The sequence below is a fragment of the Macaca fascicularis genome, chromosome 7 (genome assembly GCF_037993035.2).
Source record: "Macaca fascicularis isolate 582-1 chromosome 7, T2T-MFA8v1.1".
Lineage (NCBI taxonomy): Eukaryota > Metazoa > Chordata > Mammalia > Primates > Cercopithecidae > Macaca > Macaca fascicularis.
The window spans coordinates 109,615,171-109,641,428 of record NC_088381.1 but is presented as its reverse complement, the minus strand read 5'-3'; the positions used below and the strand labels follow the sequence as shown (position 1 = coordinate 109,641,428).

Here is a 26,258-nt window from a genome sequence, read left to right as displayed (position 1 = left end):
TGTTTAGAAAACCTGACCTAAAATTTTGATCTCCTGCTGTTTTATTGCAGGATGCATATAAGAAATGTTGAAAAATGCTTCATAATATAACCTTGATAAAAGATAAAATGAGAACATTAACTTAAAATTACATATAATTTTACTTGTGAATATTTCCCCTTCAGTTCTTTTAAGTAGAGGGTTCTCATTAGAAAAAGGTTTACCCTATCATTCTGTCACTTTATAAATAATGAATGCATTTTTTTCAATTGTGGATGATTTCTGTGTTGAAATTATTACTGCGGTAGGTATTGAAATAATCTAAGAGATTCTCATTTGCCTGTAATGGAACTACATCTTCAAGACATAAATAAGTAAGCAAGTGTGAAAAGATTATTTGTTTTCCAGATATTAAACAGTATGTTAAGGCTTGAAGATTCAGCATAGTAATCCATATTTGCATGCCAGTTATCAAAAAGAAAGCCAGATTCTTATTACGGATTTATGATTGCCTGGCATTAAGAGGAAAAGTCACCTTATAAAAAATAGTTGCTTAAAAAATAGCAACAGCCGGGTTCAGTGGCTCACACCTGTAATCCCAGCACTTTGGGAGGCCGAGACGGGCGAATCACGAGGTCAGGAGATTGAGACCACCTTGGCTAACACGGCTAAACCCCGTCTCTATTAAAAATACAAAAAAATTAGCCAGGCATGGTGGCGGGCGCCTGTATTCCGAGCTACTCGGGAGACTGAGGCAGGAGAATGGTGTGAACCCAGGAGGCGGAGCTTGCAGTGAGCCGAGATGGCGCCACTGCACTCCAGCCTGGGCAACAGAGCGAGACTTCCTCTCAGAAAAATAAATAAATAAATAAATAAATAAATAAATAAATAAATAAATAAAAAGTAGCATCAAATCTTTCACCTCAATTGTCAAATCTAATGTGCCTGGTCTTTTATTGTATTACGACAGGGGAAATGTGTTTTTCTGTAGAGTCAGTTATCCTTGATTATTCCAAAGAGGCCAAAGGTAAGGGTAGTTATACATGTAAGATCAGGCTACTCCCTGCAAGGTCACAATCATTATCCAGTCTTACATATGTAATCAGGAGTGATGAAAGAGGTTATTGTTTGCAACTAACCTATATATCGCCTACATGTCAGCATTCCCAATAGGTGTGCTTTATGTATCCTCTCTGTCATGATCTTTTCAACCTCAGTGGGATTCTTAACTATTCTAACTATTGAACATGTATGTGTGAAAACTGTATGATCAAAGTTAACTAACATCTAAGTTAACGCTTTTCAAAATCAAGTCTAGATTTTCTTATGCTATTAATGTTTTCACCTGGTAGTCCTAGGTCTATACAACTCCTGATGTTTTTTCCATACAATTTCTCATGTAGTCCCAACATTAAATTTTGTTGTGTTCTATTCATTTCATATTATAAATAATTAGTAATATTAAGTTAGCATTTATAGTCAATACACAATTCTTCCAATCTGCAAATTTCTTCCCATAAGAAATCACGAATTATCCTAAAAGAAGCCTTTGTATAGACTGCCAATGTTTTTCTTGCTGTTAAAGGCTCCCATATTCTGTTTAATATTGATAAGAGACGCCTCAGTTTACAGAGAAATTCTAAATTTAACATGTGTTAAAATACTCCATAGTGTAGTCTGTAGTGGTATATGGAGATCAACTGCACATTCAGAGAATAGATTGCTCATTACAATAACTGAGTTAATAACCTTACATTGAGTCAGTACAAATTGGATTGTTTCCGTTGGTTTTCATAGCCAATGCTTTGCAATTAAGATTGTTGTCATGAATCTAATGTTGGTTGCCAAGAGTACTCTCCAAATTACATAAATCTCTACTGGTCCTAAATGTAAACTAATCATTACCTCATAAAGAAGAGCATTTATTCAGACTTCTTCCCTGGACAATTCACAGTAAGAACCATAGTGTTAGCAACCCAAAGACAAACATTAACAGCAGGCAGAGACAGCAGAGGCTCCTCTGTATCAAGTACTGGCAGCTAAGACATTTGTAGCTGTTGTGTCAGTATTTATGGGCTTTCAGAGAGACTCTGCATTATCTCTCTAGTTTTTATAATTTTTGTTTAAAAGAGACAATACATCAGCATATTAACTACAACAGTTTAATGCTGAAGCCTATCTCTGAGGGCCAGAACATTTCTACTTCTAACAAGTATATTTGCATTATCTCAGGAAGTAATCTCCTTTTCCACTGAACTCACATGACTATTTGTAGCTTTTCCTCACTATTTATCATATGGTAGTTATTTCCGTAGGCCTTACCTTGCCAACAAGTCTGTAATTATTTTTTAGACAAAAATTTCAGTCATATAAATCTGGAGAGAGAGAGAAAGAGAAAGAGACAGAGAGAGAGAGAGAGAGACAAAGAAAAACAGAAAAATTCTCTATGCCTGTGATTATATGCAAAAATAATTTTTAAAAAAGGCATTTTAATGTTGAGCAAAATTGATGTAGACTCTGACCTTGCAGTGCTTACATTCTGGAGGAGAGGACAATATTCATCAGACAACTGAAGGAAAAAACATAAAATTATAATGAAATATAGGTATATGATGCTATGAGATTAAATAATAGAAAGAGCAAATTTGGTTTGGCTGACCAAGAAAAGCTTCCTTCAGAAAGTGACTACTTGGCCGGGCGCGGTGGCTCAAGCCTGTAATCCCAGCACTTTGGGAGGCCGAGGCGGGCGGATCACGAGGTCAGGAGATCGAGACCATCCTGGCTAACACGGTGAAACCCCGTCTCTACTAAAAATACAAAAAGAAATTAGCCGGGCGTGGTGGCGGGCGCCTGTAGTCCCAGCTACTCCGGAGGCTGAGGCAGGAGAATGGCGTGAACCCGGGAGGCGGAGCTTGCAGTGAGCCGAGATCGCGCCACTGCACTCCAGTCTGGGCGACAGAGCGAGACTCCGTCTCAAAAAAAAAAAAAAAAAAAAAAAAAAAAAAGAAAGTGACTACTGAATGAGATGCAGGCAAAAAAAGTGAGTCTCTCAGGGGGGAACAGTCAGGTGCAAAGACCACGGTGGGTGGTGACATGATGTGAACAAGAACAAGAAGTTCTTTGTGCCTTAAATGCAAGAAGAAGTGCATGATGGGGGACAACTTGGGGCCATTTAGAAAAATACTAAACCATGGATAACATTGTAAGCCATGTTAAATAACTGTCTTTAGTCTAAGTATAACAGTCTTTATTGAGGTCACAACATCTCAGTTTTGTGTTTTGTAAGCTCTCTCTGCATATGGAGAACAAGCAAAATAGATACATCACTGGGTATGGCAGATAATTTTGGAGGCTCTTTGGGTAGTCTACAGGAGAAATCATAGTAGTAAAGATTAGGATAATGATAGTAAAAATAGGGAAAAGTAGATGAATTTTAGAATTTTCTTTGTAGGTAAAACTGACCAGATTAGGTGATGATTTTTTTTTTTTTTTTTTTTTTTTTTTTGTGGAGTGAAAGATTGGGAAAGATAACAAAATGATTCAGAACTTTACTAGTATAGAGTGAGCCAGACACTGAACTCAGGAACACCAGAAGAATGTATGTGGCAAGATAATCAAGAGGTTAGTTTTCCACAAGTTAAATCTAAGACATGTAGGTAATTAGATACATGGATTTGGAATTGACTAGCAAGGTCTATGCTACATAAATTTGTGAGAGCCATTATGAAGAACTTTTTATTATTTGAAGATTTTTTATTCTTTCTTCTTTGTAAAGTGAATACTGCATAACATAACAAATCTAATTTGCTCTAACTTTTGATATCATTGAAACTAATTGAACTCAATTCATATAACCAGATAAGCATTCATAGGTAGCATATTGCTTTTGTCCTATTGATGATCTTTCTTTTGTATCTGTATATTTTTGAGGATCATATTTTATGGGATGATTTTAGGCAGTGAAGCATAAACCTAAATATATTAAACATGAAAAAATATCTATCAGATTTGATATGGTTTGGATGTTTGTCTCCTTTCAAACTTATGTTGCAACATAATCCCCAGTGTTGGAGGTGAAGCCTAGTGGGAGGTGTTTGGATCATGATGGTGGATTTCTCACGAATGACTTAGTGCTATCTCCTTGGTGATGAGTGAGTTCTCAGTTAGTTCATGCAAGATCTGGTTGTTTAAAAAGATGTGGCATCTCCCCCCTTGCTCTCTTGTTCCCACTATCATCATGTGACCTGCTGGATCCTGCTTTGCCTTCTGCCATGACAGTAAGCTTCCTGAGGCCCTCACCAAAATGAGATGCTGACACCATACTTCCTACAGCCTAAAGAATCATGAGTCAATTAATCCTTTTTTCTTTATAAATTTTCTAGCCCGAGACATTTCTTTATAGTGATACAAAAATGAACACACACAGATAATTGGTATTAAGTAGTGGGGTGTTGCTATAAAGATAACTGAAAATGTGAAAGTGGCTTTGGAACTGGGTATCAGGCAGGGCTTGGGAGATTTTGGAGATCTCCAAAGACAGAAAGATGAGGGAAAGTTTAGAATTCTTAGAGACCGTTAAATGGTTTTGAACAAAATGCTGACAGAGATATGGATGGTGAAGACCACACTGACAAGGTGTCTGATGGAAATGAGGAAGTTACTGGGAAATAAAGTAAAGGTCCTCCTTGTTACACCCTAGCAAATAACTCCGCTGGATTGCATCCAGGTCCTAGGGATCTGTGAAAGTTGATAATTAAGAGTGATGACTTAGGATATCTGGTAGAAACAATTTCTAAGCAGCAGAATGTTCAAGAAGTGACATGGCTCCTTCTAACAGCCTAAATTATATACAGGACCAAAGAAATGATTTACAGTTGGAACTTATATTTTAAAGGGAAGCAGAGGACAAAGGTTTGGAAAATTTGCAAACTGGGCAAGTGACAGAGAAATAATATCAACAACCGATGAAGCGACCATGTGCTAGAGAGGCGTGCATGACCAGAAGGAAGCCATGCGCTAATATCCAAGACAATGGGAAAAAAGCCTTGAAGGCATTTCAGAGATTTTCAAGACTGGGCCTGCTCCAAGAAACCATTCTTTTCTCCTGGGCCTCTGGGCAAGGATATCTATTACCAGAGGCCCAGGAGAATAGAATGATTTCAGGAGCCACGACCAGGGCCCCACTGCCCTGAGCAGCCTTGAGATATTGCTCCCCATATACTCCAGCTATGTCATAGCTCAAAGGGGACCAAGTACAGCTCAAGCCACAGCTCCAGAAGGCACAAGCCATAAGCCTTGGTGGTTTCCACATGGTGTTAAGTCTGCAAGAGTGAAGGGGGCTTGGTGGCTACCACCTAGATTTCAGAGGATATATAGGAAAGCCTGGGTGCCCAAGCAGAAGCTTGCCACAGGAGTGGAGCTCCTCACAGAGAAACTACGGGGGCAAGCTGAGGGGAAATTATGGAGTTGGAGCCCCCATACAGCGTCTCCACCAGGACACCACCTAGTGGAGATGTTGGAAAGAAACCACTGTCCTCCAGACCCCAGAGTGGTAGATTCACTGGTAGCTTAAGCCCTCTGCCCAGAAAAATCATAAGCATACAACTGCAACCTGTGAGAGCAGCTATGTGAGCTGTGTCCTACAAAGCCACAGGCACAGGGCTACCCAAGTCCTTGGGAACCCATCCCTCACAACATGATGTGGAAACTGAAGTCAAGGATTATGTTGGAGCTTTAAGATTTAATGCCTGCCCTGCTGGGTTTCAGAGTTGTATGGGGTCTATTGCCCCTTTCTTTTTGCCAATTTCTCCCCTTTTGGACTGGTAAAGCTTAGCTATTGCCAGGAGCATCATTGTATTTTGGGACTAAATAACTCATTTTGATTTTACAGGCTCATAGGTGGAAGGAGATGAGTCTCAGATGAGACTTAGGACTTTAGACTTAATGTTGGAATGACTAAAAACTCTTGGGGCTTGTTGGCAAGTGATGATTGTCTTTTGCAATCTGAGAAGAACATGTGATTTGGGGGGGCCAGGGATGGAATGACAAGGTTTGGATGATTATCCCCTCCAAATCTCTTGTTACAATGTAATCACCGATATGGGAGGTGAGGCCTAGTGAGAAGTATTAGAGCATGGGGGTAGATACCTCATGAATGGCTCCTTGGTGATGAGTAAATTCCTGGTCAGTTAGTTCATGTGAGATCTGGTTGTTAAAAAGAGTGTAGCACTTCCCACTTTCTCTCCTGCTCCCACTCTCTCCATGTCATGTGCCTGCTCCCCCTTTGCCTTCTGTCTTAATGATTACCTTCCTCAGGGGCTCACCAGAAGCAGATGTTGGCACCATGCTTCCCGTACAGCCAGCAGAAGCATAAGCCAGTTAAATCTCTTTTCTTTCTAAATTACCCAGCCTTGGGTATTTCCTTATAATGATGCAAAAATGGACTAACACATGGTTGAAGAAACAGACAAATGAAAAATGTACTCATAGAAATGGTATACATAGCAAATAAATTAATGTTTAGTAAAGAGTACTACAAATTGTCAAATGATAATATGTTGCCCATTATTATGATAGCTGGTTAAGCCACTTTCAAATAATGTCATAAAAGGTGATAATGTATACACTTTAAATATAAGGGAGTTCATTTCAGAAAAATCCCTTAAATATTGTATATTTAATGCCACTAAGGATACCTTAATAGTTAAAAGGAATATTAGCTTTGTAAAATGATTATTATCATTATGGGTATAGTAAATTATCTTTACATATATACACACATATATACATATATACATACACACACATGCACATAAATACACACACATACATACTTATGTGTTTTCAAAAGCATGTGCCTACAGGCACATTTGCTGTTAAGACATCATTCATTGTTTAATTTCATCAATACTGTTGTCAAGTGAGAACAAATAGAGAAACAGACAAAAGTACTCTTCTACTATCCAAGGCCAATTGGAAATGCCAGAGTGAGAAAAATAATCATAATAGCAACAATTACCACCTCAGCTGTCCTCCTTAATCACAAGTGGATATTCCATTGCATCATTATTCTACTACTACTACTCCATTCACTGTTTCACTCTAAGAAAGTTCCTGGTATTCCATTTATTTTTAAAGGGATTTTAATGGATGTCCTATGAATTTTCAATGAGCTATTTGAAGTTGGACAACCCTAATTAGGAATGTGTTTACTTTCCGTTTTATTTATTTATTTTTTTCAGAGTGATCAGTTTCATGCAAGACTTTAACCTAATGTTACTCCAAAGAAAAAATAGAGAATATGAGGTACTACTTCTACACACAAATGGACTGCTAATTTAAAAAAAAAAATGAATCAAGCATTAACTTGGAAGAGTCTTTTTCAATATATAAATTATTTCTGGTTAGCCTTTTATTTCCACGTTAATTAAGAAAATCCTTTGGCCTTGATTTTAGCAATTAGTAAATGAAAATGTGTTTGAATTTACTTCGTTTTGGGATTTACACTAGAGAATCTGTCAGTAAATACAGTTCCTTTGCTAACGGCTTTCGTAAAGTAAATGCTTTTATCTAGAAAAAGCCTTGCCCGTGGAAAACAACACACAAAAAAATTATTAATTAACTAATTGTTTGGGCAGATAAAATCTCTGGAGTTTCTTGTGGGGTTGCCATAAAGAAACAAACAATTTTTACATTTTCACAGTCACCTCAGGCTTGGACAGTGTCCTCTGTCTCCTTAAGAAAATGCAAAGCACAGAAAATTTAGAATGCATTCCTCAAATTGTTTCATTTAATGGAAAGCTAAAGAAGCAAAGCAACAAAATCAATTCCTAAAATAAATGAATACATTATGTACAAAAGGAATACCAGGTAATAAAATATAGGAAGAAGAAACCTACACGAAAATCATGTTTGGAATGAATCTGCATACTCAGACTCATCATTTTACACTACCATCACAGTTATAATCAATTAACCTCAATGTAATCTAGATATATTATTTTTGTATGTCTTAAAAGTAGTCCTTCTACACCACCTTGAGCATACTGGCAACAACAAACTGGCTGCCTATTTTAAATGTTATATAATCAGATACATCAGGATTCACATATAAATTCTTAACTACAGTTTTTCTGTTCTTCTAATAACATATGCATTTATGTTGCATATTGACATGTAATATGTTGCAAAATAAAAATGGGTTCATTAAGTATCTCCTACCTGTTCACTTCAAGAAAATTTTAATTGCCAAGCATCCAATCACTGACAGTTTCAGCTATATCAAACTTTTGCTCTATATAAAAGTGCACCTACAATTAATTTTCTGTGCAGTGACATTGAGATGTAAATATGTCGCCAAGAGCAACAAGAAATGTCTACATCAAGTATTTAGGAGAAGAAAAAGAACGTAAAGTTAAACTAGAAACATGGTAAAACAATAGGCTCATAAGTATGAACGTAAAGTATGAACGTAAAGTTGCCTCAAACATAAAGTTAAACTAGAAACATGGCAAAACAATAGGCTCATAAGTATGAACGTAAAGTATGAACGTAAAGTTGCCTCAAACATAAAGTTAAACTAGAAACATGGCAAAACAATAGGCTCGTAAGTATGAACCAGGAAAACCTGAACTTTTCCTGAGACACTGTCTTAATTTTCAAATTCTATGGTCATAAATAATCTTTTAACTAATACATTTACCTGATTTACCTAGAAGTTAGAAAGCCCATACATAAATTTATGGCTGGGAATTTGTTTTGTGGTGGTATGCAGTACATTGTGTTATGTATTTTACAGATTCTTCATGTCCCCTGATTTCAATTCATTTTCCTATATATGATCTTCATTTTCTTCTGTTTTTCTAGTATGTACATTTAAAGGTTGGCATAAACTCTCCTTGAACGACCCAGATAACGTATCATTCAATAAACCAACCAATCAGGAAAACTGCTCTTTCTAGCACCAGTACATTGCCCTTCATACAGCACTGACATCAAAGCCATGGAAACAGCACTTACTTTTTAAAATTTAGAAAACCAGAAATTGTATTCCACTTTCATAGTTTATGAGCCAAGCGAATTTGATAAAATATTTGGTCATTTTGAATCTTTTTATTCATTTGCAAACATTGTTATTTTAATATATTCCTTGTCCAGGCCTTATAGAGTTGTAAGTATAAATTATGATAATGCATGTGAAACACAAATCCTGAAAAAAAAAATCAGAAAATTCCACAAGGATATATGTTTTCAACACAAAAAGTGGAAGACATTGCATCTCCAGAAAAATATGACTCAAAAAAAAAAAAAAAACAAGATAATCAGTGATGAATACTACGAGGTTTAATTTGTATGTAAGTTAGCAAGATTTTTAGTTTTCCTCCCTTAAGTGTTTTAAACCCACTGACAATGATTGAACTGAATGCAATTAACTTACTTCTGGAGCCTGAAGAGTTCCTCACGGCTGTGAAGGAGTCAGCACTCTGCCTGGCTGCTGCAGAAGACGGACAGAGTGAAAGCATCTCCAAAGCTGATTTCAGAGGATGGTGTCAAAAGATGAGTGCTCGGCTGCTACATATCTTCTCAACACCTGGCTGAATGGTTACAGGGATTCTTCAAAGGAGGCAAGCACAAAAAAAGAGTGTATCAAAAAATGCTTATAAAGTATCCTTGAAAAACATAGTGGCTGTTAACTGGGTGATCAATCTCAAACTACAGCAGGACTATCATGCAATATGATTTAAATATATTTGCATAATAAAGCTTTCCAATGGAATGTGCAACATACTGTGATTTCAGTAAATATATTAGCATTCTCCTTTCCTTTCTGAAATAAGTTTTCTTATCAAAACTGGGGATAATTTAAATAATCTTAAGCTGCATAGTTCAATTTCATCATATTTAAATTAATTCAACTAGCAGTCTAATGTTAAAACACTGCATAAGTTAACATATATTTAAGCATCACCTAGTATTTATGAGGCATATGACACTTAGGATATGGCAGTGAATGAACCTGAAAAACCCCTACCCTGATTAAGCTAATAGTCTTATGTTGTTTTTCCCGTATTTTTTTCAATAGAGAAAATCTGTCTATTGCAACCTATATGTCTATGAAAGAAATACATAGGCATGCCATTTACATTTTAACTTTATGTCAGCAGATTACTGATTTCTACCTCTTTTTGAGGTTTTCATGTCACTCTAAAGAATAGTTAACTTGGCTCGATGAGACATGATGTTTAACTTTCTTTCTTTTAAGATCTATGTAATAGTACCAATTGATATTCAACCACTGATATTTTTAATGCAGAAATAGGCTGAGTTTTTAAAATGTTCTTGAAATTAATAAAAGCATTGTAATTTTACTTTAACTATGACTTATTTTGTCTGAGGAAGAGAAAGGCAGAAATAATGAAATTCCTAAGCATAATAATATAAAGCAGATCTAAGATGAAACAGCAACTTGAGTTTAGCTAATTATTTCTGCTGCCTTCACTTGTAAAGATATATGAATGATCTTATAGAGTCAAAATTTAAAGAAGTGATGATATTGTCTTAAGATAATAATTAGAAATTTATTTAAAAAGGAAAATTAAGCTATTGCTTAATTTAATACTGAAATGGTCAGAAATACTAAAATCAATGCACAGATTAATTGTACAATTAAATAAAAGTAAATTATAGCTTATATATTTCAATTATTTATCTGAATCTGTCAATCAATGCTGTATCTTTTTGAAATTTATGTTTACCACAGCATTTTAGAATAACTGGGACATACCACATACACACATATGAATATAAATCAATCATTTGACAACCATGTTGGTACAGCAATTGTTTGCCTTTTCATTTATTTCTTTCCATGAATATATTTTAAGCTAATTTTCACATTCATATATGCATGATAAAAATATCAGAAATCCAGTAGTACATCTCCCTCCAAAGTAAGATATCCTCCTCGCAGAAAACCAATTTCACATTTTAGAACAATCTTTCAGAAATTGTGTGTGTATGTGTGTGTGCATGTGTAAATTTTTGTACATATATCAGAATACTTTGCTCTGTTGTGCCCGTTTTTTTGTTTTGTTTTGTTTTTCTTTTTTTTTTTTTTTTCTGAGACGGAGTCTCGCTCTGTAGCCCAGGCTGGAGTGTAGTGGCGCGATCTTGGCTCACTGCAAGCTCCGCCTCCCAGGTTCATGCCATTCTCCTGCCTCAGCCTCCCGAGTAGCTGGGACTACAGGCACCCGCCAGCATGCCCGGCTCATTTTTTTGTATTTTTAGTAGAGACGGGGTTTCACCGTGTTAGCCAGGATGGTCTCAATCTCCTGACCTAGTGATCCGCCCGTCTCGACCTCCCAAAGTGCTGAGATTACCCGCGTGAGCCACCGCGCCCGGCCTGCGCCCTGTGTCTTTAACATCTTGAAGAACATTCCATTTCTGTCTTCTAGCATGAATCCATTCATTCTAGCAGTGCACATCTACCATAAGCATAATCTGTTCTTAAAGTGTCTTAACTGAAAAAGTACACCTTTCTGGGATTTATTGTTACAAAAATAACATTTATATGAATATATGTATTTATATACATATATGTATTCTGCACATATATTCATATGTATGTATTCTGCACACATGTTAGTAAATACAGGCACAATATATTGCTAAATAAATTGTTTTGGTTAAAACACCTCATTGTCCCTGTAGCTCTGATCATGTTTCTTTCTTTGTAGTAAAGGTGCAGTATAAAAAAAAATCTGAATTCTGTAATTACATTTTATATTATTTCATTATGGTAGCAAAATATAAAGGCCTCATAATATCATCCTAACTCCCCCTAAAACATACTGTTGACCAACAGTACGTCTCTGTCTTCATTTTAGCATAAAAAGCACAGTAACAGCTGAAATTCCTACCTAAATTCTAATTTCCCAGAGAAAATTTATTGTCTATATAGTCACATAACTAATGAGAACAGCATTTCCTTTTTTTGTAATAATACCTTTATTAAGACTTACTATGTTCCAGCTACCATGAAACATGTGTTAAAAAATTCTCTTAAGACTCGAATGAGGTCAATACATATTTCTATTTTAGTGCTACAAAAATGCAAGGACAGAGAAAGATCAAGTAACCTTGGGCAAAGTCATACAGATAAATAGCAAAGTGAGGACTCTCACCTAGGGCTATCTCACTCTATGAAATGTCTTACATCTCATAATGTAAGTGAAATTTTCAGAAAATCAGTAAGGGTTCTATATTAAAGTAAGGTGTTATTTTTTTAGCCCATATATTTTGGTCAATGCAATGACTAAAGTGAGAAAGTTCAGATTTGAGATTCTAATACTACATTTTCTAGTGTTATCATACAAAGATTTTTTTTTTCTTAATATTATGTTGAAATGGAACATCCTATAAAAAATTAAGGTCAATTTCTTAATTCCAAGTTGTTACTATCTTTGCATAATCTTAGAAAATTCAGCAACTGTTATTGTTTATGTACATGTATTTCCAAGAAACATAGTTCTCCCTCTAACAATTATTGTGGATGATGTATTAGTCTGTTCTCATGCTGCTAATAAAGACATAACTGACACTGGGTAATTTATAAAGGAAAAGCATTTAATGGACTCACAGTTCCACATGGCTGGGGAGGCCTCACAATCATGTCAGAGGATGAAGGAAGAGCAAAGGGACGTCTTACATGGCGGCAGGCAAGAGGGCATGTGTAGGGGAACTCCCCTTTATAAAATCATTAGATCTTATGAGACTCATTTGCTATCACCAGAACAGCCTGGGAAGGACCTGCCCCCATGATTCAATTCCTTCCCTCCGTGTCCCTCCCATGGAACGACACGTGGGCATTACTGAAGCTACAATTCAAAATGAGATTTGGGTGAGGACAAAGCCAAACCACATAAGGTGCCAACACTAAACTCAGAAAGAACTTAGAAAACATGGGCAAAGTTCTAGAATTTATTAGAAAATATGTGTTTAAAAGTGAGAATCATTACCTCCTCCAGCACCCAATGATACTTTCTTATCCTCTAGGATATCTTTACTAAGTGTTCATCAACTGCCTGAACATACACATTGGTAAGAGCCTTAAAATCAACAAAGATAGGACTCTAAAGTCTTCTAGACCAAGGCTGAAATCACAACTATGACCACATTACTCATTTTTCTCTTTCAAAATGAAAACAGTTACAAAAAGTTGCAATTATTTGAAGATACAATGTATGTGAAGGTACTAATCATAATACGTCATACATTATAGGCATTGCAACAATTTTGTTACCCATAGAAAATCTTCCTAAACCTGCCCTAAGTTTTGACCCATTGAAAACTCTTGAAATATCTGAAGACATCAGAATATCATCTCACATATTCCCTTCATTTTAAATATTCATAACGTTTGAAAAATTATGAATCCATCAAATGGTATCATTTCCAATCACTTCTTCCTAGAATTCCTAATAGTACAAAATAAACAAGGAATGAGTTGTTCTACATTTGTCTTTAGTTACATTAACTTTGTGTCAAAAAAGGTTAAAAAATAAACAGCCAAATGTTTTGGCCTACATGATGCAAAAACCAGCTGTTTTAAAATATATAAATAATTGAATCATATGATGTCATTGCAGTTCATTCAATTACTTATTTACAATTATGTAATAATATATTGACACAAAATAGCCATTATTTTTACGGGACTACTCCAAAACTGAGGTTATAAGATAGGGATTGCTATTTTATTAAAATGAATGACTTGAAAAATAATTTGGGACACAAGCAAAAAATTGAAAATTACTTCATATTAATAAGTTTGTTAAAGCATAATTATTCAGAAATTCATATAAACACTATTATTAAAACATGCTTGCCTCACCATTAATATTGCTAAACCTACTTTAAAAATTAAATTAGAGGCAATGATTGAATATGAAAATGCATTTGTTATTGGAAAAAATGTAGCACCATATCCTTGGCTATAGGAAAACTTTTACAAATTATTGCACACGTCCAAGATCATATGACAAATAAATTAATACACTACTAGAGCATTTATTGCTTAATGTAAATGTCACATTATAAATGAAAACAACTAATCATTCCTTTCCTCTAATAGCAAGAATTCAGCAGTTAAGTAAAACATAAATCTTGCTGACCTAAAAATTTTATTACTGCACTTGTAATATCTTGTTAACAACTAACAGAAAATAATATTAAGGGATACTGTATTTCAGTACTTCAGTAAGCTACAACTTAGGTGAAGGTTGTTTTTTTTGTTTGTTTTTTTTTTTTTTTCAGGGTGTGAAGACAGAAGGTGGGTAGAGGTTGTGCTTGCTTTTCATTGTTTTTAAAGAAATGACTCATTCACTATGTTTTATAGTAATAGTTTAAAATATGAGATTCTCACCACATACAAAAACAGAGATGCTAAATTAATAACTGATTCAGTGAAAACCAAAACGTATTATTACAATTTTAATTACAAAATTTCTGTTTATTAGACAGTGGTTGTAAAATTTCCATGAAAAATAAACAAAAGAAATGTAAAACCAGGCCCAGATGAAGACCCCAGAGCTATCAAAATACTTTTACTTGCACCACAATATTTTGTCAAATGATAGAATCAAAACAATCCAAAGTAATAACAAAAATACTTCAAATAATGACAATTTAATATTACACTGCTAAAATTTTCCTTGACATTTATCAGAAACTCAAGGAGCTATAAACTTTCTTTTTCCCTGAAGACAACTTTGGCACATCTTCATCCCTTGGTGAAATGAGAGAGTGGTCCTTTGATTTCATTTGCTAGCTCATGGTCTGCTCTGACAATGTAAATGTCAGGCCTACTCTGTTCTTTGGACCATATGGAAAAACAAAACACCACATTCTTGTTGTTCTTAATGGTTTGGTAAAAGTCAGCAGACAGATAGTATGGTCAAACTAATATGTATATCAGTTTAGCTCTTTGGTAATGATCTTTTCCAGTTAAAACAGAATATCAATTTGTGTCTATCAATAGAATAATTATCATTTTTTTATCCACATACGATATTTCCTTCTTTATTCCCTTACTCCCTTCTTTCCTTTTTCCTGTATCCCCCATTTCTTCCCTCCCTCCCTCTCTCCTTTCTTTCCTTCCTCTCTTTCTCCTGTCTCCCTCTCTCTCTCTTTGTCCCTTCAGTAACTCTTAACTTATACTTAAACCTTTTGTCCATTAGTATTTAAGTGTTTATACTATGTACATCACAGTGTCACTGTGAATGTTATTTGATATATTACATACATTCACACACCTGTGTATACACATGTACCCACATACCACAACCTGAAAAAAAAGTTTTATGTAAATCAATATTTTATCTATTTCAACTTTGACCTGTTTTTTGACCTCTTTCCACTCCTTCCATGAGGGGCCAAATATAGGTTCATATCAGGATGAGGTGGCAAGTCTTTATTAGTCCAAATGGACATTGGGGCTTACTGTTAACATCATTTTAGCGGATTATTGGATAATAGCAAATCTCTGTGTTAGTGTATTCCTGGATGTTTTATCTCCATCTGATCCCTAACCATTTTGTTCTATAATATAATCCCCTTATTTAGGTCCTTTGTATCTACCAGTTTTCACCTTCCCTCTTTCTCTCCCCTCCTCTGTGTCCCTTCCCTCCCTGTTTCCTCTTTCTTCTCTCTATCTTCCCTGATTCCCTTCTTTCCTTCTTCCCTCCCTCCCTCTCTCATCCTTCGTTTATTCCTTCCTTCCTCCAAGACCTCCTCCTTTGCATGTTAAATCAGAAATTATTTCATAAAGAAACCATAATACTGAACATTTTATAAACATACAAAATTTTTAAAAACCCAATTCAGCAGAATTTCAAAACATTTATATTACATTATGTCCTCTCTTTAGCGTTCTGATTCATGTGTAAATTTGTAGAAGCCAGATCAATTTTTTCACGTGCAAATGAGAAAGTGCATGCTCCATTTGTTTATTAATATTCATAATACAAGTAATACATGAGTACGTTATTCTTTTAAAATTAGACATAACAGAAGCAAGGCACAGTGACACATGCCTGTAATCACAGCTGCTTTGGAAAGCTGAGGTGGGAAGACAGCTTGAACCCAGTAGAACAAGACCAGCCTATGCAAAATAGTAAGACCCTGTATCTAAAAATTAAGAAATAAATGCTTATTTATTTATTTAGGGATGAGGGAGAGAATTATTTGTGGCTACACACATGTAGCAGAATGTATCATGCTAATTGAACTTTTCCATATTTTGACTGTGTTCATGTATACCTACATATGTGATAAAATTTAGAAAACTAAATGGAAGCAAATACAAGTATATGTAAAATTGATAAAAATCTGATAAGGTCAGTGGGTTGTATGAATGACAGTTTCTTGATTGTGATATTGTACTACAGTTATGCAAGATGTAACCATTGGAAGAAACCAGGTATAAGATATGTGGGAATCCCTCTGTGTTACTGCCATGACTGCATGAAAATCTACATAACAGTGCATCATCTGCCTTAGGGCGAGCCTTAAGTGTGAACAGTTTCAGGACTGCAATCTTAGCACTAGATGTTCCTTATTAGAAAAGGAACATCTAGTAAAACATGTTTAATTGTCACAGTGAATTATTTGTCCTTATTAAACCACATTTGAAATACAGTGTGTCTCACAGAAAACTAGAAAAAATATAAATCCATCAGTCAATGGAAAGTACTGAATTACTGTTTGCTTTGGGTACCAGACCACATAAATGGCATTATGGTAAAGCACAGAGATTACATTTTTTACCAGGTATGTAAGATGGTAAAATAACCAGCTACTAAGTGCACTCCTGAACTGGTGTTAATCAGAGTCGCTACCTGTGCTTGCCTAATTGTGTTTCCCTTTATTAGGTAAAAATAAAAATAAAATGCTGATTTCTGGTGCTCTGTATCTATATGTGTATGTGTGTGTATGTAGGTGTGTGTGTAGAGAGAGACAAAGAGAAAAAATATACTTTATAATGGTCACTGTAAAAATACTGGAACATATATATTAAAGTCAGTGGGTTGAATATGAGACCATAAGTCCTGGGAAACTATTGAGCAATTGAAAATTAGATTCGAAGTTGGTTAAAAGAGATTTTGGAATAAACTCAGAAAAACTAAGGACCACACGGAGTACGGGAGTTTCAAAGAACTGCAAATATTCTGAAAAGCAATATGGGTGTGAGAAATATCTATAAGCGCGAGAAGTACCTTTTTTGGCAGGAGGACTTAAAAACACATTACAAGGACAGGGAAGAACTAACAGTTTAGATGTGAGAGGTATTACACTTTAAAATGAACCACCCTAATGGTCCATCATGTGATGTACCACATGTCTTAGATTTCTTATTGGCCTGTAAGCTATTTGAGGTCCAGGAATATAATATGAATGATTGTATGCCCTGCAGCATCTAGCACCTTTGCCTACGTACAACAAATTACATTTTTAACTGCAAATGAAGAAAAATCACATAGTAAAAAGCATTCAAAGAAGTCACCTCTTGAGGAGAAAGTTTCCAAAAGAAAAGATAACTCAAAAAGAAGAGAATGTATTAAAATTGAAAATTAAATGATGCAATTAGAAATTATTTTGATGGAGAGGTCATTGGAAAGAAAGTTAAACTATGAAGGCTGTACAGGACAAATTTTCCATAAGGTCAGATTATAAACCGTCATGTATAAAAGACAGAAGGAAGAATGAAAAACTAAAGATGAATACAAAATAATGTTTGCAAAGCATTTTCAGATACGTTATTTTATTAGACCATAACCCTGCTGTCCTTGGTATTTTCTTGTTCAGCATTTTAACACTGACTTAAGGGACATAAGAAGTGATACTTGTTAAATCTGTCAATCTGTGACTGACACAAAACTGGGATTTAAAAATGTCTCCATAGGTTTAATGAATGGGCTGAGACTGTCAAAATGAAATAGAGTAAAGCCAAAGTAAAGAGGCTTAGATTTAGAAACTTAACTATTAAAGTATAGGTGAGGGTTACTTCTTTGAAAGTAGTTTATATGAAATATACATAAGGGATTAATTGTCTCTATGATCCTTAATGGTCAATAGTTTCAGGACTGCAATCTCAGCATTCATTAATAGAAAAGACATATCCAGAAGAACAAGTTTAATAATCATATTGAAATATGTCATCCTTATCAAGCTATATCTGGAAAACAATATATCTCATTGTGAATTCTGGTGAAACATGCCTGGAGACAAAAACTTAAGGAAATCTGGCAAGCACTGCAATTAAAAAATGGTTGGAAAAACCTTGGACATTTTAGCTTGAGAAAGAGATATGATAAGGAGAAGATACCTTCAAATGCCATTTGGAAAGAAGGATAACAGTTGCATGGGGGCTTTACTTTTACATTAATAATTTACTACTAGGATAGTCCCATATTAGTATGAGCCACCATGGAGAAGGTGAGTGAATTGATTTCTGATAGGCTCACTCTATATGGGTACCAAAAATGACATTCTTGTGTAGGACTTAAGTTTGGAGGTGATTGGCCCTAAGGATTCTGCCTAATACTAATGTCCTGTGAGACTGCCTTTAGTAAGACACTTAGGGTTAAGTTAACCCTATGCCCAAAGTCAAACTGACTTCTCTTCATCCTCAGAGTGTGCATCTGCTTGGAGAGACTTCCAAAGAGATGAGATAAACAGATACATTGTATGTATCACCAATGACTTTATAATGTGATAAACATTTAAAACTAAATATAAGTGGGAATATTTATCTCATCTCCTTGAACATATCTAGAAGTCCATTCTTAAGCCAATACATATGTGCATTGGAGGAAAGAAAAATACACATATGTGGAAAGATTATAATTTCAGTTTTTTTTTCAGTATGTTCTAATGTGTGATTTTGATGCTTGACCACAGGAGCTGTAACTCCATTTTTAGCTCAAAAACTACGTGCATTTGAATTTTACCATACATGCTATTAACACCGAACTTTATTAATAAGATCATAATTTGATTTTCTTTAGAGTGATTATATGCTGAAATGGTTTGACTCCTTGTCCCCACCCAAATCTCATCTTGAATTGTAACTGTGTTGAGGGAGGGCCCTAGTGGGAGGTGATTGATCACTGGGACAGTTTCCCCTATACTATTCTCAAGATAGTGAAGGGGCTCTCACAAGATCTGATGGTTTTAAAAGTAGCATGTTCTCACTCATAAGTGGGAGTTGAACAATGAGAACACGTGGACACAGGGCGGGGAACATCACACACCAGGGCCTGTCGGCGGGTGGGGGGCTGAGGGAGGGACAGCATTAGGAGAAATACGTAATGTAGATGACGGGTTGATGGGTGCAGCAAACCAACTTAGTACTGTATACCTATGTATCAAACCTGCACGTTGTGCACATATGCTTTAGAATTTAAAGTATAATAATAATAATAATAATAATAATAATAATAAGTGACAGTTTCCCCTGTGTGCTCTCTTTTGCCACCTTGTGAAGAAGGTGCCTGCTTCCCCTTTGCCTTACTCCAGGATTGTAAGTTTTCTGAGGCTTCCCCAGCAATGCAAAACTGTGTCAAATAAACCTCCTTTGTCTATAAATTACCCAGTCTTAGGTAGCATCTTTACAGCAGTTTGAAAATGGAATAATACATCTGCATTACCATAATAATTTTGCATAAGGGGTTAACTGAGATCACAATAAAACGAAAGCAAATTTTAATATTTCATATATGTACTTTATCATTTTCAAAGCTTCTTTACATACATTATTTTATGTGACCTTTGAAATAATATTACAAAGCAGATATCACAGTTATCATTTGCTCTCATTTTCAAGGCTGAAAGATGATTTCTCTTGCACAGATCTATGCCAATATTTGCTGGCAGGTAAAAAACTATAGAATCTCTTTCCATTCTACTATTTATATATTATATATATAAAAATATATAATTATATATGTTTATATACATATAATATATAAATATTATATATATATGAAAAGTTACTCAGTCTTAACAAATTTCATCTAAGACATGATGTGAAGAAAGAAGAAAACTGACAACATTATACAGGATGTAAACACTAATAAATAAAATGGAAATATAATTTATAGGGATCAAATTGTAAAATCACTTACACATGATTTTTCTAGTTTATTTTGGAGCTAAGGGCAATATATGTTTAAACTTATCTCATCATATCAAAATGAATAAGTTAAACAGAAAATATGTTTTAATATAGAAAAGAAAGTTAGAGAGACAGCTTCAAAATGTGCATGTATCCCTATTGATGTTAGCTAAAAGTTACCATTTTTGATATTTCATTTAAATATGTGCTAGTTTTCTAACATCAGTAATCCAATTCTTAATTCTGGCATTGATTTAGTGATAATGAACTTGCAACATTAGGATGAAATTTTTTTCATCTAATTAGTGAACTTATTTTAACTTTTATTTTAGGTTTGGAGGTACATATGAAGGATTGTTACATAGGTAAACACATGTCATGGGAGTTTGTGATACATATTATTTCATCACCCAGGTATTAAGCCCAATATCCAATAGTGATCTTTTCTTCTTCTTTCCCTCCTCCCACTCAAGTAGACCCCAGTGTCTATTGTTTCCTTCTTTGTGTTCAGAAGGTCATATCGTTTTGATATAAGTGAGAACATGCAGTATTTGGTTTTCTGTTCCTGTGTTAGTTTGCTAAGGATAATAGCCTCCAGTTCTTCCATGTTCCCACAAAAGACGTCATCTCTATATACACCATGGAATATTATAGCTGTATAATATTTCGTAGCATATATGTACCACGTTTTTATGGAATCTGTCATTAAATCAATGAATGTTTGTTAATTCAATGTCTATTACATCCTTTGGTTCTATTTGCACTCAGTTCTTGCTTTATTATAAGTCAACATTTCATTGTCTCTCATGTGCATTCATACAATAGAGTTATAAATGGATTTAGTCTTATGAGACAATACAGTTTTATAAGACAATACAACATATTCTGGATTGTTACTGTTTGCATACGTCTCTCAATGCTCATGTGTTGGAAACTTAATTGTCATTGCAACAGTAATAAGAGAGGAGGGCTTTAACAGGTGATTAGGTAATGAAGGCTCTGTCCTAGTAAATGGTTAAATGACATTATCGTGGGAGTGGGCAAGTTATCATAACAATGAGTTCATTATAAAAAAATATGAGCTTGCCAATTATTCTCTGTCTGGTGTCCTCACTTTTACCTTCAGCCCTTCTGTGATGGAGTGATCCTTGCCAGGTGCTGGTGCCATGCTATAGAATTCCATGCCTCCAGAACTACAAGATAAATAAACTTCTGTCTATATATATATGTATGTGTGTGTGTGTGTATGTGTGTGTGTGTATATATATAATACTCAGTCTGTTATAGCAGCAGAAAATAGAGTAAGTCATCCATATTTTTATTTTGCCAACACTGTAATGATGATCCTTAATGCAATGAAATTACATGTCACATATGAAATTCTAGTGTACCATTAAAAGCCCATAAGCATCTGATTTTCACCATTCCTCACACTCTAAGCTGCATGCATACTGAACCATATATTTTTTTTTCTGAGTTTTTAATATTGGGGTAAAAATACACAACAAATTTACTATCTTAATAGTTTTTAGTGCACAATTTAGTAGTATTGTGTACATTTACACTGTTGCACAACCATCATTACCACTTTTTTCCAGAACTTTTTTCATTTTGCAACACTATTAAAAAATAACTCTCCATTATCCCCTACCTGAAGTCCCTTGCAATCACCATTCCACTGTCAGTTGCTATGTCTGGGACTACTCTAAGTTCCTTCTATAAGTGGAATCATATAATATTCTTTTGTAATTGTCGTATTTTATTTAGCATAATCTCCTCAAGATTTATCCATGCTCTATCATATGTAGGTTGTTTTTTCCTTTATGAGGCTGAGTAATATTCCATTGTATGTATATACCATTACCTCAGCCATTTGTCTGCTAATGGACAGGTGAATTGCTTCCCACTTTTAGCTTTGTGACTAATATAATTTTAAACATGGATATACAAATACATTTCTTGATGTCTCGCTTTCTATTCTTTCCACCTCTATACCCAAAGTGGAATTATTGAATCAAAATAATTCTATTTTAATATTTTGAGGAACTATCTTATTCTTTTCCCAGGAAAATGAACCACTTACACCTTACATTCCCGCCAACATGTCAAGAGCGTACAAAGGTTTAAATTTCTTCATATCTTCTCCAAGTCTTATTATTTTCTCTGTTTATATTCTTTTGAGAGTTGTCATTCTAATGATTATGAAGTAGTATTACATGGCAGTTTTGATCTGCATTTTCCTAAAACTGCTGATGCTAGGCATTTTATTGTATGTTTGTTGGCAATTTGTATATCTTTTCTGGAGAATGCCTGTTGAAGGCCTACATCTATTTTTGAATTGGCTTATTTCTTGTTGAGATTTAGGAGTTATCTATAAATTCAGGATATTAATAACTTATCATATATATAATTTCCAAATACTTTTTCCCATGCTGTGGGTTGCCTTTTTATTCTATTGACAATATCTTTTATGCACTTTACAAAATGTTCATGATTCCAATTTGTCTATTTTTCTCTTTGTTGGCTATGCCTCTGCAGTCATATCCAATAAACCATTACTAAATCTGATATTTTAAAGTGTTTGCCTTGTGTGTTAAGTTTATAGTTATCAGTGTTATATTTAGGTCTTTTATCCAGTTTAATTTTTTATATAGTGTTATGTAAAGGTCCAATTTAATTATTTTGTATGTTTTTCCAGCACCACTTGTTAAAAAGACTGTCCTTTCCCCACCTGAATGGTGTTGACAACCTTGTCAAAAGTAATTGGTCCATACATGCAAGGGTTTGTTTCTAAATGTTGTATTCCATTTCATAGGTATATATGTTTGTCTTTTTGCCAGTACCAAAATCCTTTGATTACTGTAGCTTTGTAGTAAGTTTTGCAATCAGGAAGTATTAGCCCCACAACTTTAAATATATATATATATATATATATATATATATATATATATATAGATAGATAGATATATTTCTTTCTTTATTTAAAATATATATTTATATTATATACATATTTAAATGTATTAAATATATGTATTAAATGCATTAAATATATATATTTAAATATATTTATTTAAAAATATATATTATATATTTATTTAAAATATATATTTATATTATATATTTAAATATATATATTTAAAATATATATTCATATTATATATATTTAAATATATATACTTAAAATATACATTTATATTTTATATATATATTTTATTCCGGATTCCTTGAAATTCTGTGTTCTAGAATTTTTAAAAATTTATTCAGCAAAAGTAATCAGAATATAGTCATTGGAAATTTGTGGATCCCTTTGGGTCGTACTGATGCTTTAACAATATTAACTCTTCCCATTTTGAACACAGGGATTCTTTCTAATCTATGTCTTCTTTCATTTATTTCAGAAATGTTTTGTAGTTTTCACTCTGTAAGCTTTTTGCCTCCTTTGTTAAGTTTATTCCTAACTCTTTTGTTCTTTCTGATGGTATTGTAAATGGAATCATTTTCTTAATTTTTTTTCAGCCTGTTCATTATTAGTGTATAGACTGCAAATGCACTTTGTATGTTAACATTTTATTCGCTTATTTTGCTGAATGTGTTAATTAGTTCTAGCAGGCATTTAGGTGTGCATTTTCTTTAGGATTTTCTACTTAAAAGATCATATCATCTGAGATCTGAGATAATTTTATTTGTTTCTTTTCATTTCTAATGTATTTTCCTTCTTTCCTTTCTTCTTTCTTTTACACATTTGGAGTGCCTTTCAAAATTTTTTTTTTTTTGCTTTTTTTTTTTTAATTTTTGTGAGTACACAGTAGGTGAATAGATATTGCTCAAAAGAGGAAATATAACTGGCAAAGAGGTATAGAAAAAGGTGTTCAACATCATTGATAATCAGAGAAATGAAAATAAAATCTACAATGAGATATCATCTCACCCCTTTATTCGTTTTTATTGCCTAATTGCTCTGGCGAAGAACTACCACTCCATTGAATTAAAGGGGCAAAGTGGATTCTTGCCCTGTTCATAATTTTAGGAGAAAATATTTTAGTCTTGCCCTACTGAGTGTGATGCTTCTATATTTTTTGTCATACATGACTTTTATAATATAGAGGTAGTTTCCTTCTATTATTTGAGTGTTTTGTATCAGGAAAAGATAGTGAATTTTGTCAAATATTTTCTTGGCATTAATTGAGATAATCGTGTATTTTTTTCCTTCATTCTGTTTATGTGGTATATTACAGTGAATGATTTTAATATATTGAGCCATCATTCCATTCTAGGAATAAGCCACACACAGTCAAATGGTATATAATCCTTTTAATGTGCTGCTGAATTCAGTTTGCTAGTATTTTGTTGAGAATTTATATATCAATGTTCATAAGGCATAACTGCCTGCAATATTTGTTTCCTGTATTATCTTTGTCTGGCTTTGCTACCAGGGTAATGGTGGTCTCATATAACGAGTTAAGGAGTGTTTGTTCCTTTTCCATTTGAGAAAGATTAATGTTAGTTCTTTAAATATTTAGTAGAATTCATTAGTGAAGCCATCAGATCCAGGGCTTTTCTTTTTTGGGGAAGATTTTAATTACTGGTTCAATTTCCTTACTAGTTACAGTGCTATTCAGATATTCTATTTCTTTGTGGGTTAATTTTGGTAAGTTTTGTACTTTTAATAATTTGTCTATTTCATGTAGGTTATTCAGTTTGTAGATACACAATTGTTCAGGATAATCTCGTAATCCTTTTTATTTCTCTAGAATTAGTAGTAACATCCCCAGTTTCATTTACTGTTATAACAATCTTATTTTGAATCTTCTTTCATTTTTTTTCTTAGTCCAATATTCATCAATTTTACTGAGCCTTTCAAAGAACCAATTTTTAATTTGAATGATGTTCTCTCTTATTTTACTATTATTTATTTCAATGATCTCTGCTCCAATCTTTATTATTTATTTCCCTCTGCTATTTTGGGGGGTTTAGTTTGGTCCTCTTTTTCTAGTTCCAGAAATTGTAAAGTTGAGTTGTTCAATGAAGAGCTTTCTTATTTTTAAATGTCAGCACGTATAGCTAAAAGTTTTCCAGCGAGCAGTACTTTCACTGAGTACCATAAGTTTTGATATGTTATGATTTTGTTTTCATTCATTGCTAAGCATTTTCTAATTTCCCTTGTGATTTTTTTGACCGATTTGTGTTATTTAATTTCCACAATTATTTGTGATTTAATTTTGACAAATTTGTGGTATTTTTAGTTTTTCTTTTGTTATTTCTAAGTTTATTCTGCCATTGTCATCACAGTAAATGTTTTATGTGATGTCAATCTTTTAAAATGTATAGATACTTAATCTGTGGCTTAATATATGCTATATTCTGAAAAATGTCTTGGGTGAACTTGAGAAGAATGTGCATTCTGTTGTTGGATAGAGTGTTCTGTATATATCTGTTAGGTCTGGTTGTTTTATTTTGTTCATTAAATCCTCTATCTTTTCATCTTCTGTTTAGTTGTTCTACTGAGAGTGAAGTATTGAAGTATCCAACTATTGTGTAGAGCTATTTTCTCCTTCAATTCTGTCAGTTTTTACCTTATATTTTTACAGTCAATTACTATATGTGTAAATGTTTAACATTCTTTTATCTTCTTGCTCTATTGCTCTTGCTCAATTTTTATTAATAAATAATGCCTTTGTCTCTTGTAAGCTTTATAAATTTAAAATTTATTTTGTCTGATACTACTATAGCTAACCCCGCTTTAATTTTGTTAATATTTGCATGAAATACATTTTTACATAGTTTCATTTTCAACCTATTGGTGTCTCTGGATCCAAACTGAGTCTCTTGTGAACAGCATATTATTTGAATTATGGTGTGCGTGTGTTTCTTAATGCATTTTACCAGTCTCTGTCTTTGAATTGGAGTGTTTAATCTGTTTACACTTAAAATGATTACTGATAATGTGGGACTTACTTTAGTTATGTTGCTATTTGTTTTCCATATGCACTATAGAATAATGCTCCTCATTTCCTACACTACTATCCTCTTTTGTGTTTATTTAATTTTGTTTTGTATTGAAATTGTTAAATGTATTTCTGTCTTATTTATTTTTTCATTTATTTGA

At 33.8% G+C, this 26,258-nt stretch overlaps 1 protein-coding gene across 50 annotated transcripts in view; it reads right to left on the bottom strand.

Moving 5' to 3' along the window:
• LRFN5 (leucine rich repeat and fibronectin type III domain containing 5) overlaps window positions 1–26,258 on the bottom strand; it is a 285,174-nt gene that overhangs the window by 129,990 nt on the left and 128,926 nt on the right. For 49 of the 50 annotated variants that reach the window (XR_012415752.1, XR_012415749.1, XR_012415754.1 and 46 more), the window contains one exon: window positions 9,416–9,591. The exons of the other annotated variant lie outside the window; for it this stretch is intronic. The gene's annotated coding sequence lies outside the window, so the exon portion shown is untranslated. The remainder of the gene's footprint in view (window positions 1–9,415; window positions 9,592–26,258) is intronic. 50 annotated transcript variants of the gene reach the window in all.